The following is a 12,072-nucleotide window of genomic DNA, read 5'->3' on the forward strand; positions in this document are numbered from 1 at the left end:
AAAAAGGGAGGAAGAAAAATTACCACCAAGAGCTTCAGGGATCTGTGGAACAATCAAAAGATTGTGCAAGAGGAGCCCCACAGCAGACCAGAGAAGAGCTTTTTGAAGAGAAAAAGATCACTGGCTTCCTAGTCTATGAAATGCACACTAACTGGCTAAAGTCAGTCCAGACAACCTTGAAACGGTGTCAGAGGTCTGGTGACCACTCCCAGGCTGAGTGATTGGTTAGGACTCAGTGGGTTTAGAAACTGATAACACTACTGTTGACATTGATTACACAGAGGAAGATAACCATAGGCAAGCTTTTAGCCGTCAGCACACTCAGTGTAGGGAAGTCCTGAATTTTTCCACAGCTATGATGACAAAACAGTTGCCATCCAAAAATGCTTGTGAAGCCCTTGGTATCCAGGATACGAGCAGTGCCCTTGTGACTGCTACATGACTATTCAGACTCCAGCATCTCTCCACAAAATCAAAATAGCCGTTTGTCACAAATCATATTATTGGGCTATACTTAATCTGATCACTGTGAAAGAGCATAAGCCCTGAAGTCTCGGGCATGTAAAATGAAGAAAAAAAAATTCATCAAATAAAATAAGCAAAGGGGATATTCTCTCTTTTGCCCAACTTTAATCTTTAATTCTATATTAAATAATGGAAGATAAAAATAAAGTCAAGGGGCTGTAGTAGTGACTTAGCAGTTATAAGCCCTGGTTGTCCTTGCAGAGGGTGCTCTCTTCAGCCTCTGTGGACACTTCTGCACATATGTGATACATATGCACACATAGGCAAATACTCTTACACATGAAATTAAAATGTTAATACATACTGAAGGTATTTCTTACATGTGAAATTAAGAGAATTTGTTATAGACTACCGGGACTATGAAAAATGCTAAAGGAAGTTCTCCAGATTAAAGAGAAAAATGACACCAGTCCTATCAAACAGCAAAGGCAAGAGGATCAAAAATTTGAGGTCAGAGCCAGGTGTGGCGCCGCACGCCTTTAATCCCAGCACTCAGGAGGCGGCAGCAGGCAGATCTCTGAGTTCGAGGACAGCCAAGACTACAAGAGAAACCCTGTCTTGAAAAACCAAAAAAAAAAGGGGGGGGCGGGTGAGGAGGAAACTGGAGAAATGGCTCAGTGGTTAAGAGCGCTACCTACTCTTCCAGAGGTCCTGAGTTCAATTCTTAGCAACCACATGGTGGCTCACAACATCTATAATGTGGTCTTATGCCCTCTTCTGGTCTGCAGGTGCACATGCCAGCAGAGCACTGTATACATAATAATTAACATTTTTTAAAAAAGAATTTGAGGTCAAGTCCAGTGGTGGTGGTGAACACTTTTAATCCCAACACTTAGGCAGAGGCAGGCGGAGCTCTTGAGTTTGAGGTCTACAGAGTGAGTTCTAGGACAACCAAGAAGAAAGAAACCCTGTCTGGGGTGAGGGGGTGGAATTTAAGGTCAAGACTGTCAGGCTGACAAGATAGCTCAGTAGGTAGAAAGGCACTTGAGTTCAGTTCCCCCAGAACCCATATGGTAGAAGGAGAGAACCATCTCCACAAATTGTCCTTTGATTTTTATGCTTGACAGTGAGCTCAGTTTCACCCTGAGCTACATAATGAAACCCTATTTCAGAAAAACAAAAATGGTGGACTAGAGAGATGGCTCCTAAACTAAAAGCACTTGCTGCCCTTACAGAAGACCCAAGTCTGGTTCCCAGTACCTGTGTCAGGCTATAACATCATAACAGCTGTAAATCCAACTCCCGGGGGATCTGACTCTGGCCTCCTGAGTTTGCATGGAGCACGCACAACACACATAGAAAATACACTTAAAATTATTCTTAAAATAGATGGGGCTAGAGAGATGCTTCAGCAGCTAAGAGCACTGTTTGCTCTTCCAGAGGTCCTGAGTTCAATTCCCAGCAACCACGTAATGCCTCACAACCATCTATAATTGATCTGATGCCCTCTTCTGGCGCACAGGTGTATGTGCAGATAGAGCATTCCTATACATTAAAAAAAAGGTAAAATTGGATGTTTTTAAAAACAGAAAAAATAGAGTGTGAAAGGAAGAAAGGAATCCCTCCTACAGACCCTATAAGCCATTAATGCTGATAAGTAAATTAAACAAAATTACAGTAGACTGGGTGCTAGGTTTTAACTCTGTTTTATTTGGCTTCCTTAAGCCTCTACCTTCCTTCCAAGTCCCTAATGCTAGGTAAAAAAGAAGGAAGGCTAGAAGGGAAAGGGGACATAGACCTCTTAGCTCCGTCTGCTGGCTCGGGTGGTTGGTTCCCTCTGGCAAGTCCAGGAGCAGCAGGTGGGGAGCAGCAGTCTCCTTCCTCACAGTACCCCCTTTCGCTGTCTCTCTGGGCTGTGGCATTTATTCCTTCTCCAGGGTCCTCAGAGTTAAACCATGGGCAGCTGGCAAAAAGCCCCTCTCAGCTCCTGCATGAGGCAAATAGTTTGCTGCTGTGGACAATCTGAATCAGTCCTGTATCCTTTCACCTGGGATTGAAACAAAAACATGTTTATATAATATAACTGAGTTTTTAAAGACATCAAAACTTCCACTACATGATACACACTGGTTGTACTCAAGAGCATAAATAATACAGCACATGTCTGATGTGCACGAGGCCTCGGGTTTGGTCCCCAGAACTACAGTAAAGTGCTACAGGCAGGAGAGATGAGTCAGCAGTCGCCATGGTTCCAGCTCCGGGAGGTCCCGTGCTCTTTCCTACTTTCCGTGGGGACATGCACTCACATGCCTGCACACATAATTTAATAAAATACCTAAAACTCAGCTCACTGCTCTACACTAATAGCGAATAAAAAGGACTATGACGGGGGTGGGGGGAGTTGCAGCCCAGGTAGGGTGGCACGTGCCTGAAGTCCTGCCCTGGAGACGCTAAAAGGGGAAGATCATGAGTTTGAGAGGAGCCTGGACTACAGAGACTGCCTCCCTGCCCCTCCTCCAGCACATAGTACACTTCAGTTCAAAATCACATTTAACAGAAAGGTGGGCAGGAGAGTACTTCAGCTCAGTGGCTTAAAGTACTTGTTGCGGAAGACTGAGGTTTGATTCCCAACACTCACGTGTGTTTTGTTAACAGATATGTTTAAGACTTGCTGAAAACTATGGATCACTGCAGAGAAAAACAAAGGAAGAGATAAGAGGGAAAAGATGTTCTGTCTGGAGTTGGAAGACTGGCAGTTACTACCATGTTAGTGTGATCCAGACTTTGGGTTTGATGCAGTGTAGTCAGAGTACTAGGATTTTTCTGCCACAGGAAATTGACAGTTTCTTCTGTGGAAACGCAAAGAATGTAACAAACCCAGAGCAGGTTTGTGAGCCGCTGAATGTAAGTGCTAAGAATTGAACTCCAGTCCTCTGCCAGAGCAGAATACTTAATGGCTAAGTCATTTCTCTCACCCTAGATCACCACTCTTAGTGGCTGTCAACTGTGGAGTTGGGGGAGGGATGTCATGCTTAGTTAGCTTCTGGTGCTGCCCTCAGGTCCTGGCCTGCAGCCCTCTCCTGTGGTAACTTCGGTGACTAGCCTATCCTAATCACAGCTTCTACTCACAGTTGAGAACAGAGGGGCATTCTGTACAGGACACATAAACCAAGTGGCAAATATTAGGGTGTTGCCCACCAGTTCTAATAGTGCATGGTATACAAAGTTGATTGGAAGTCAGTAAATATAAAAACTTAAAAAAAAAACTTACAAAGCCAGGGTAATGGCATATACCTAAGGTTAGATAAGAGGACTGAGTTCAGCTCAGGCTGAGTGGCAAGACTTTAAAAGAAAAATGGTGTGGGGCTAGACAAAGGCTTCTTAGGTCATTGGATGCACTAATCTCAAAATTTTTACTTTTGTACAATGAAAGACATCACTAATAAGCCTCTGCCTTGAGATAGTCTGTTGGGCTATCAGAAAGTGGACCAGACACACTAATGACACATCCCAAAGAACTTTACATAAATGACTGGTAATACAGTGTAAGTATGCCCAGCATTGAATCTCACACAATTTAAACAGGTACCACGATCCATGAGTTCTGATGGCTAAACGTTAAAGACAGCCCCCAGGGAAGGAGGGGTGGTAGAGCAGTGAGAGTCTCACGGGCTGTGTCTGAGAGTATAGGTGAGGAAAGTTGGGCAGGGTCTTAGAATACAGTGCACGTTTGTCCTGTGACCTCGCAGCTCTACCATAGAGGAATAAAAACTTCACAAAGATGGAGGTATTTTTCATGGCAGTTTACTGATGACATCCTGAAGCTGAAAACAGCAATCCCTCAGTAAGGGAAGAAACATCCCTTGACATAGCTATGTTTGTATAGGACACAAAAGGACATATGCAAGTCAGTTCTTTCCTGCTATGTGGCTCCCAGGGACGGAACTCAAATTTTTCAGGCTTGGCAGCAAGGGATCTTAGCTGCTGAGCTGTCTCTCCAGCTGTACATAGCTGGGTTTGTTTGGTTTTGGTGCTTTCATCTATATAAATGAATCTCAGAAATTATGGTCTGTGAAAAAGGCAGCATAAAATAATGTTAGTTAGGGCTGGAGAGATGGATCAGAGGTTAAGAGCACTGACTGCTCTTCAGAGGTCCTGTACTCAATTCCCAGCAACCACATGGTGGCTCACAACCATCTATAATGTGATCTGATGCCCTTTTCTGGCATGCAGGTGTATGTGTAGGCAGAGCACAGTATACATAATAAATAAATAAATAAATAAATCTGTTTAAAAAATGATGTTAGTAACATCTTTGTAACCTTGTAGAACAAAAGAACTGGGAGAGAGCAGAGAGACAGCAGTGGTTGCTTTTGAGGCATTGACTTGGGTTAGTCTGACGTTTACTGCTGTAACAGTTGCCTGAAATAACTTGGAAAAGGTTTGTTGGGGTCACAGTTGGGTTTGTTTCTCCTGGGCCTGTGGCATCACCCACTGTAGGGCAAATGTGCTGAAGCAAAGCTGTCAACCTTACGGCCAAGACACAAAAGAAGAAACTGTCCCACAGTATCAACACCCCATTAGCTAAGACCTCCACTAGGCCCTGCCTCCTTCCCCAAACTGCCACTCTGGGGATCAGCCTTTAACCGTATGGGCCTTTGGTAGTTGGACTGGGGGACCCAAAATACAAATTCTACACTGTGAAAAGTGCATTAAGGAAACTTTCAGGAGTGTGGTGTTTTCTACACTCTGGTAGGATTGAACAGATATATGTATTGTACATATACCCAGTGACTATATTATGAAAGGGATGCTCAATTTTAGTCATGGTTCTCAAGCTGAAGTAGATGTCCTGATAAGCATGGTTTTATTGTTTTGTGTGTATAAGTGTTTTGCCCGTGCATGTTTTTGTACCATGTATATATCTGGTGCCCTGTCAAGTTAGAATGGGCCATTGGGTCCCCTGGGACTGGAGTAATCAGACAATTCAGAGCTGCCATATGGGTGCTGGGAATTGAGTCTCATTCTCTGCCAGAGCAACAAGTGCTTTTAACAGCTGAGCTAACTCCAGCCCATTAGCACAATCTATTTTAAAATGTAGAAGCTGAGCCAGGCACCGGAAGCACATGTCTGTAATCCCAGCACTCAGGGAGGCAGAGGCAGGTGGATTTCTGTGAGGTCCAGGACAGCTAAGGCTGCACAGAGAAACCTTGTATGGGGAAGAGAAAAAAAAAAGTAGAAGCTGTGGGGCTGGAGTAGCTCAGTGGTTAAGAGCACTGACTCTTCTTCTAGGGGACTGGGGTTCAATTTCCAGCAACCACATGGTGGCTCACAACTGGCTGTAAATCTGGCACACACCCCACCCCCACCCCTGCACAATCACACATGCAGGCAAAACACCGATGTACATAAAATTTGAAAATGTAAAAAGCTGGGCATGAGGGCTCACATCTTTGATGCTAGCACTTAGGAAGCTGAGGCTGGAGAAACTAACTGAGCTCAAGGCTAGCCTGGGCTACATAGTGAGACACTGTCTCAAAAACAGCCAGTCAATCAAACAGAAAATAGTGTGGGTGTATAGCTCAGTGATTGAGCACTTGCTTAGCACTCATGAGGCCTTGTGTTTCCATCCCCAGCACTGCCTGAGGGAAGGCTAGAGATTGGGAATAAAATCTAGCTGGTTAGTCTGAAATAATTTTCAGCTTTGCTGTGTTTTGGGGAGGGAAATAGAACAGAGGGAGTGTCTGTCCATTACCCAGATACACACAGTCTCAGTTGAGGTTACTGGTTTTTTTGATTGTTTATTACATAAATTACAGTACTCAGCCTGCATGTGTACCTTCAGGCCAGAAGAGGGCACCAGATCTCCTTATAGATGGGAATTGAATTCAGGACCTTTGAAAGAGTAGCCAGTGCTCTTAACCTCTGAGCCACCTCTCCAGCCGCAACTAACATTATTTTCTGCTGCCTTTTTACCTAGTTGAGGTTACTGTTGTAATTAAACACCATGACCAGAGCAACTTGGTGGGGAAAGGCTTTGTTTGGCTTACACTTCCAGATCACTGTTCATCACTGAAGAAAGACAGGGCAGGAAACTGCATGCAGAAGCTGATGGAGAGGCCATGGAGGAGTGCTGCTTACAAGTTTGCTCTCCACAGTTTTTCCAGCCTGCGCTCTTACAGAACCCAGGACCACCTCCCACAATGGGCTGGGCCCTCTCCCATCAATCACTAGATAAGAAAGTGCCCAAAAGCTGGGCGTGGTGGCACATGACTTTAATCCCTGTACTTGGGAGGCAGAGACAGGTAGGTTGCTGTTGGGTTCCAGGACAGCCAAGGCTACACAGAGAAACCCTGTTTCAGGAAAAAAAAAACAACAAAAGGAAGAAAGAAAATAAAAATGCCCTACAGGCTTGCCTACACCCCTGTCTTGAGAAGGTATTTTCTCAGTTGAGGTTCCCTCTCTAGCATGACTAAAGTTTGTGTCAAATTGACATAAAACTAGCCAGTATACCCACTGTTCCCATAGGAGAGTTACTTGCTAGAGCTCCTGGGAAATTTAAGACCTCAAAGATCAAGGGTATTACCTAATGTGGTTTGCTTTCAATTTTTGTCTCAGATAGGGACTGTGTCACACTTTTAATATTGTGAAGTCTAAAGCCAGGTTACTTATGTACATCAACTAGCAGAGACATGCTAACAACAATTTAAAGTTGATTGATGCTGCCTAAGGTGACTCATACTGACAGGATGGAGGAAAGTAAAGGCAGGAGGATTGCACATTGGAGGCAGTGCAGGTGCTAGAGTATTTGCCTGGCATACAGGAACCCCTGGGTTTGAACCCTGGCATGCATAAACAGGGCATGGTGACACATTCAGTAATCTCAGCACTTGGAAGGTGGAGGCTGAAGGATCAGATATTTAAGGTTCTTCTGCTAGTTTGAGGCCAGCCTGGGCTTTATAATAACCTTTCTTAAAGTTTGTGTGTGTGTGTTTGTGTGTGTGTGTGTGTGTGTGTTCAGATTTGTCAGCAATTAACTAGTATTTGAGTTTAGTGTGGTCCAGTGGCTCTGGTCTATAGACTTTTTTCTTGTGACTGAGATGATTTACCCTGTAGCCCAGGCCATAAATTCATGGTCATCCTGCTGGGTGTGGTGGCGCACGTCTTTAATCCCAGCACTTGTGAGGCAGAGGCAGGCGGATCGCTATGAGTTCAAGGCAAGCCTGGTCTACAAAGCGAGTCCAGGATAGCCAAGGCTACACAAAGAGACCCTGTCTCAAAAAACAAAACAAAAAACAACAAATTAATGGGCATCCTTCTGCCTCAACCTCCCAAGAGATTGCAGGTATGACTCTTTACAAGGATGGGATTTCAGGTTAATCCACCACACCCATCTTCCAAACTATTTCTTAATTTGCAAAATCAGTAGTCTGACATGTGCAAAAATACACTCAGTCTTAGTCATAAACCCTGTCTTTAGCCAGGCAGGTAGCAGAGGACTGGTCCTTGCATTCAAGGTACTGAGGAAGATCATAAGTTAGTTGGTGGCCAGCCTGTGCTACAAATGGAAAACCGTACTCTAAACAAATCAGCCATCTAGCCAGCCAACCTGACTTTACCTCACCTAAACTTTCTTAGATTTATCGGATATTAACAGATTAAAACAAAAGACCTCTGCAAAGAAAAGAAAACATTGTGTAGATCTTGAATTGTTCCTTAAAAATGAAGTTAAAGTTGATTGGAGTTTGGGGTTTGGTTTTGTTTTCAATTTCATTCGGTTTTTCAGAGTGAACATTTTCTACTCTTAAGAATGCTTGGGAGAAGCCAGGAGTGGTGGCACACGCCTTTAAATCCCAACCACTAGGGAGGCGGAAGTAGGCGGATCTCTGGGGACCAGGACAGCCAGGGATGCACAGAGAAACCCTGCTTGGGTTAGATTCGGTTGACTCTTGAGGATTTCTGAGCTTAAAAATCAAACCAAACTCTGCCTAAATTTCCTAATACAGCAAATAAACTGATCAGGAAGTTAGCAAGGGGCTCCCTGCTGAATTTGCAGAGTGGTGGCTTCTTCCTTTGCGGAATGCCGTTAGGTGTGGCAGCTCCCTCTTTTGATGTATTATGGATACTACAGCTAGGCTCCTGGAGTTGCTCCCTAGAGCCACCGCGCTGTGCTCCGGCTGCTCGCGTGACTCCTTTAAACCCCGCAGTAACGGTCTTTGCTGAGCTCTCCAGAGCGGCAGCTGCTGGTGCCTGGACAGCATGAGGTGGGGAACTGCTTCTGGACGCAGTTGCTTCGGGCTGCTCCGCAAGGAAGGGGGCTTGATGCAGACAGGAGGCAGCAGTGCAGGACCCAAGTGTTACATAGCATGCCCGAAAGGTGAGCACTTAACTACAGAGTTTGCGCATCAACTCTTCCTTTGTTTTTTGAGACAGGGTCTCACTGTGTAGCCTTGGCTGCCCTGGACCAACTTTGTAGACCAGGCTGGCCTTGAACTCTCAGTGATCCACCTGCCTCTGCCTCCCGAGTGCTGGGATTAAAAGGGTTTGGGCCACCACGGCCCGCTCCTTTTCTCTCCCCTCCCCCCACAGGGTGTCTCTGTGTGGCCATGGCTCTCTGAGACTCGCTTTGTAGACCAGGCTGGCCTGGAACTCACAGAGAACCACCTGCCTCTGCCTCCGCCTCCCTGAGGGCTGGGTTTAAAGGCCATCCATGATGCCTGGCTGTGCATCTACTCTTAAGTGATTGCCTGAGAGAGCCCTGAAACAGCCGTAGGCAACCGACTAAGAGAGAAGTATTGACTTATGAGAGAGGCATTATGAGTTAATTGCTGCAAAAGAGATCTTTGTCAGAAAATCCAGAGTTAACTATTGGAGGGAAGTTAAAACTGGAAGAATTAGGGGCTGGAGAGATGCCTCAGCTATTAAGAGCATTAACTGATCTTCCAGAGGACCAAGGTTCAATTTCCAACACCCACATTGCATTTCGTAACTGTCTGTAACTCCAAGATGACAACTTCACACAGACAGACATACATGCAGGCAAAAGGGCAATTAACATAAAATAAAAATAAATAAATATAAAAAAAAATTTTTTAATGGGAAGCTGCTTGATACACTGCAGAGCAGCCAGGGCAGCAAAGCAGAGAAAAGCACTTGGTTCAGGAAAGATAAAGCTGTGCCATGGTGGCCTAGTAGTAAGACTCAAAGTTAAGGACCAGAAGACAGTTTGGATGTTGTTTAAGAAATAGGAAGTGGCAGTGTGAATCTTGCGAGATGCACAGTATTGACACCAAGTAAGTACCAAAAGCAGCGGTGACTAATGACCAAAACTAAGTCAGCTAACAACGATCGCCCATCCTTACATGGGGCCAGAAGATGAAAAGGGAATGAATAGGATGCTTCTCAGGAGGCAGCCTTAGGAAACAGGGAATGCATGGTGAAAAGTGCTAAGGCTTTTAAGGGGAGTAGACAGCACATTGTAAATGCACATTTATTAGAAAGGACTGAGAGCAATGGAACAACTGAATGGCTTCAATGAGTGCAATTTCAATATCTGTCTTAGGCTTTTTTTTTTTTTCTTCGAGACAGGGTTTCTCTGTGTAGCCTTAACTGTCCTGGACTCACTTTGTAGACCAGGCTGGCCTCGTCCCGCCTATCTCCGCTTCCTGAGTTCTGGGATTACCGGTATGCGCCACCACTGCCTGGCTCTGTCTTCTGCTTTTCAAGACCAATTAAAGAATTCTAACATGTTATACATTAAATTTATTTTAACTTCTTGTATTGATGGCATTCTTACCGTTGTCGGTTCCTGCATTTTAAATCTTGGTTAAACCTATTTCATTATGTATCTGAAAATCCTAAGGGTGTTTTGTTGTTGTTTGTTTGTTTTTTGTTTTTGTTTTTGTCGATGGTGTTAATTCTCAGCAGATATGAAGAGGGTTGAGAAAGGATGGTCAGATTTGTTTGGAATGTTATTATCCCTGTTTTTCAGCATTATTTATTTTGGTGACGTGAATTCTGTTATCTGATACTAAGCACAGTTAACTTAAGAAGACCCTAAGAAATGCTAGGTATGGTTTCTTTCCACACCTATCATAAGTATCACCTGTGATGTTGACACATTCTAGATAGTGGTACTATAAGACAAGCTTCTGTATATGTTATGATGATAATAATTAAAAATAATATATAATCATATATTTAGATATTTTACTTCCTTTTACATGCCTCTATATTGACTTTATATTGGTTTCTTGAGGGGTTTTTTTTTCTATTACTTTTAAAATTTTGTATTTCTAGTAAATGCTCTTAAAGGTTTTACACAGAACATGTAAATGTGAATGATTGGCTGAGCGTAGTGGCACACACCTTTAATCCCAGCACTTAGGGAGGTAGAGGCAGGCAAATCGCTGTGAGTTCGAGGCCAGCCTGGTCTACAAAGTGAGTCCAGGACAGCCAAAGCTACACAGAGAGACCCTGTCTCGAAAAAAAAAATGTAAATGATTGAAAAAAAACATAAATGTTTACAGGTATTTAAGTAAAAAGTTGGGTGTGGTGGTGCAGGCCGGTAACCCCAGCTTTCTGGGAGGCAGAGGCAGGTAGATCTCTGAGTTCAAGGCCAGCCTGGTCTACAAAGAGAGTTCCAGGATAGCCAGGGCTACAGAGAAACCATGTCTCAAAAGCCATAAAAGTAAAAAAATAAAGTAGAAGTAAACAAAACATTTTTGTGGATGAAAGATTCCATTGGTTATATTACTCTTTGCTTTAATAGCATGAAACTAGTATATCAGTATATATAATCTGTGGCAGACAGCTTTTCTTTTCCCTACATATATGAAGCAACATACAAGGCTAAGAAGTGCCATTGAGATACCTCAGCAAATAAAGGCATCAGCTACCCAGACTAACCTGAGTTCATGCCCAGAACCTACATGGTTAAAGGTGAACACTGTTGTAGTGTCAAAGCCAAGATCCAAGCACTCATGGAGACCACAGTGTGGGAGAATCTTAGATACTTCTCTCATGACCTTTGCACTCAAGCAAAGCTTAACAGAAACATTAGCATTTAGCATAAACACATTGTTACAGGTATTTATTTTTCAAGACAGAGTTTCTCTGTGTAGCCTTGGCTGTTCTGGATTCCATTTGTAGACCAGGTTGGCTTCGAACTCACAGAGATCCACCTGCCTCTGCCTCCAGAGTGCTGGAATTACAAGGATGCACCACCACGCCCGGCCACTGTTACAGTTTTTAACATCATTTTGGTCTGCCAGTTTCAGAAAGCCTCATTTTTCAAGTCAGGTCTGCCTGGTTATCAGGAGTTATTTGTGGTCTGTTGGTTTGAAAACCATTCTGTACAATAGGAGCATAAATCTCATTTTATCTGAGAAAGACAAATACCAGACTTTGGAAACAAGTCTGAGAGCTGAACAGTAGGGAGAATGGGGGCCCTGTTATTATTTAAACCATATTAAAATCAATAGAGAAGGCAGAAATGGGGGAGTCAGCTTCTAGTGAACACCAACCCTGAAAGTGTTTGGTCACACGCAAACACACTCACTCATGCACACACACTCAACTCACACACGTGCACACACTTACATTAAA

General features: G+C 43.9%; 1 protein-coding gene and 1 long non-coding RNA gene across 6 annotated transcripts in view; one reads left to right on the forward strand and one right to left on the reverse strand.

Moving 5' to 3' along the window:
- The window catches only part of LOC311586207, a 199,933-nt gene extending 191,207 nt beyond the window's left edge, over window positions 1–8,726 (reverse strand). The window contains exon 1 of the long non-coding RNA XR_014775479.1: window positions 1,160–8,726. This is a non-coding gene — a long non-coding RNA (uncharacterized lncRNA). The remainder of the gene's footprint in view (window positions 1–1,159) is intronic.
- RTN3 (reticulon 3) overlaps window positions 1–12,072 on the forward strand; it is a 58,570-nt gene that overhangs the window by 32,422 nt on the left and 14,076 nt on the right. The window lies entirely within an intron of this gene.

Source organism: Acomys minous (genome assembly GCF_964271855.1).
Source record: "Acomys minous genome assembly, chromosome: 2".
In the NCBI taxonomy this organism is placed as follows: domain Eukaryota; kingdom Metazoa; phylum Chordata; class Mammalia; order Rodentia; family Muridae; genus Acomys; species Acomys minous.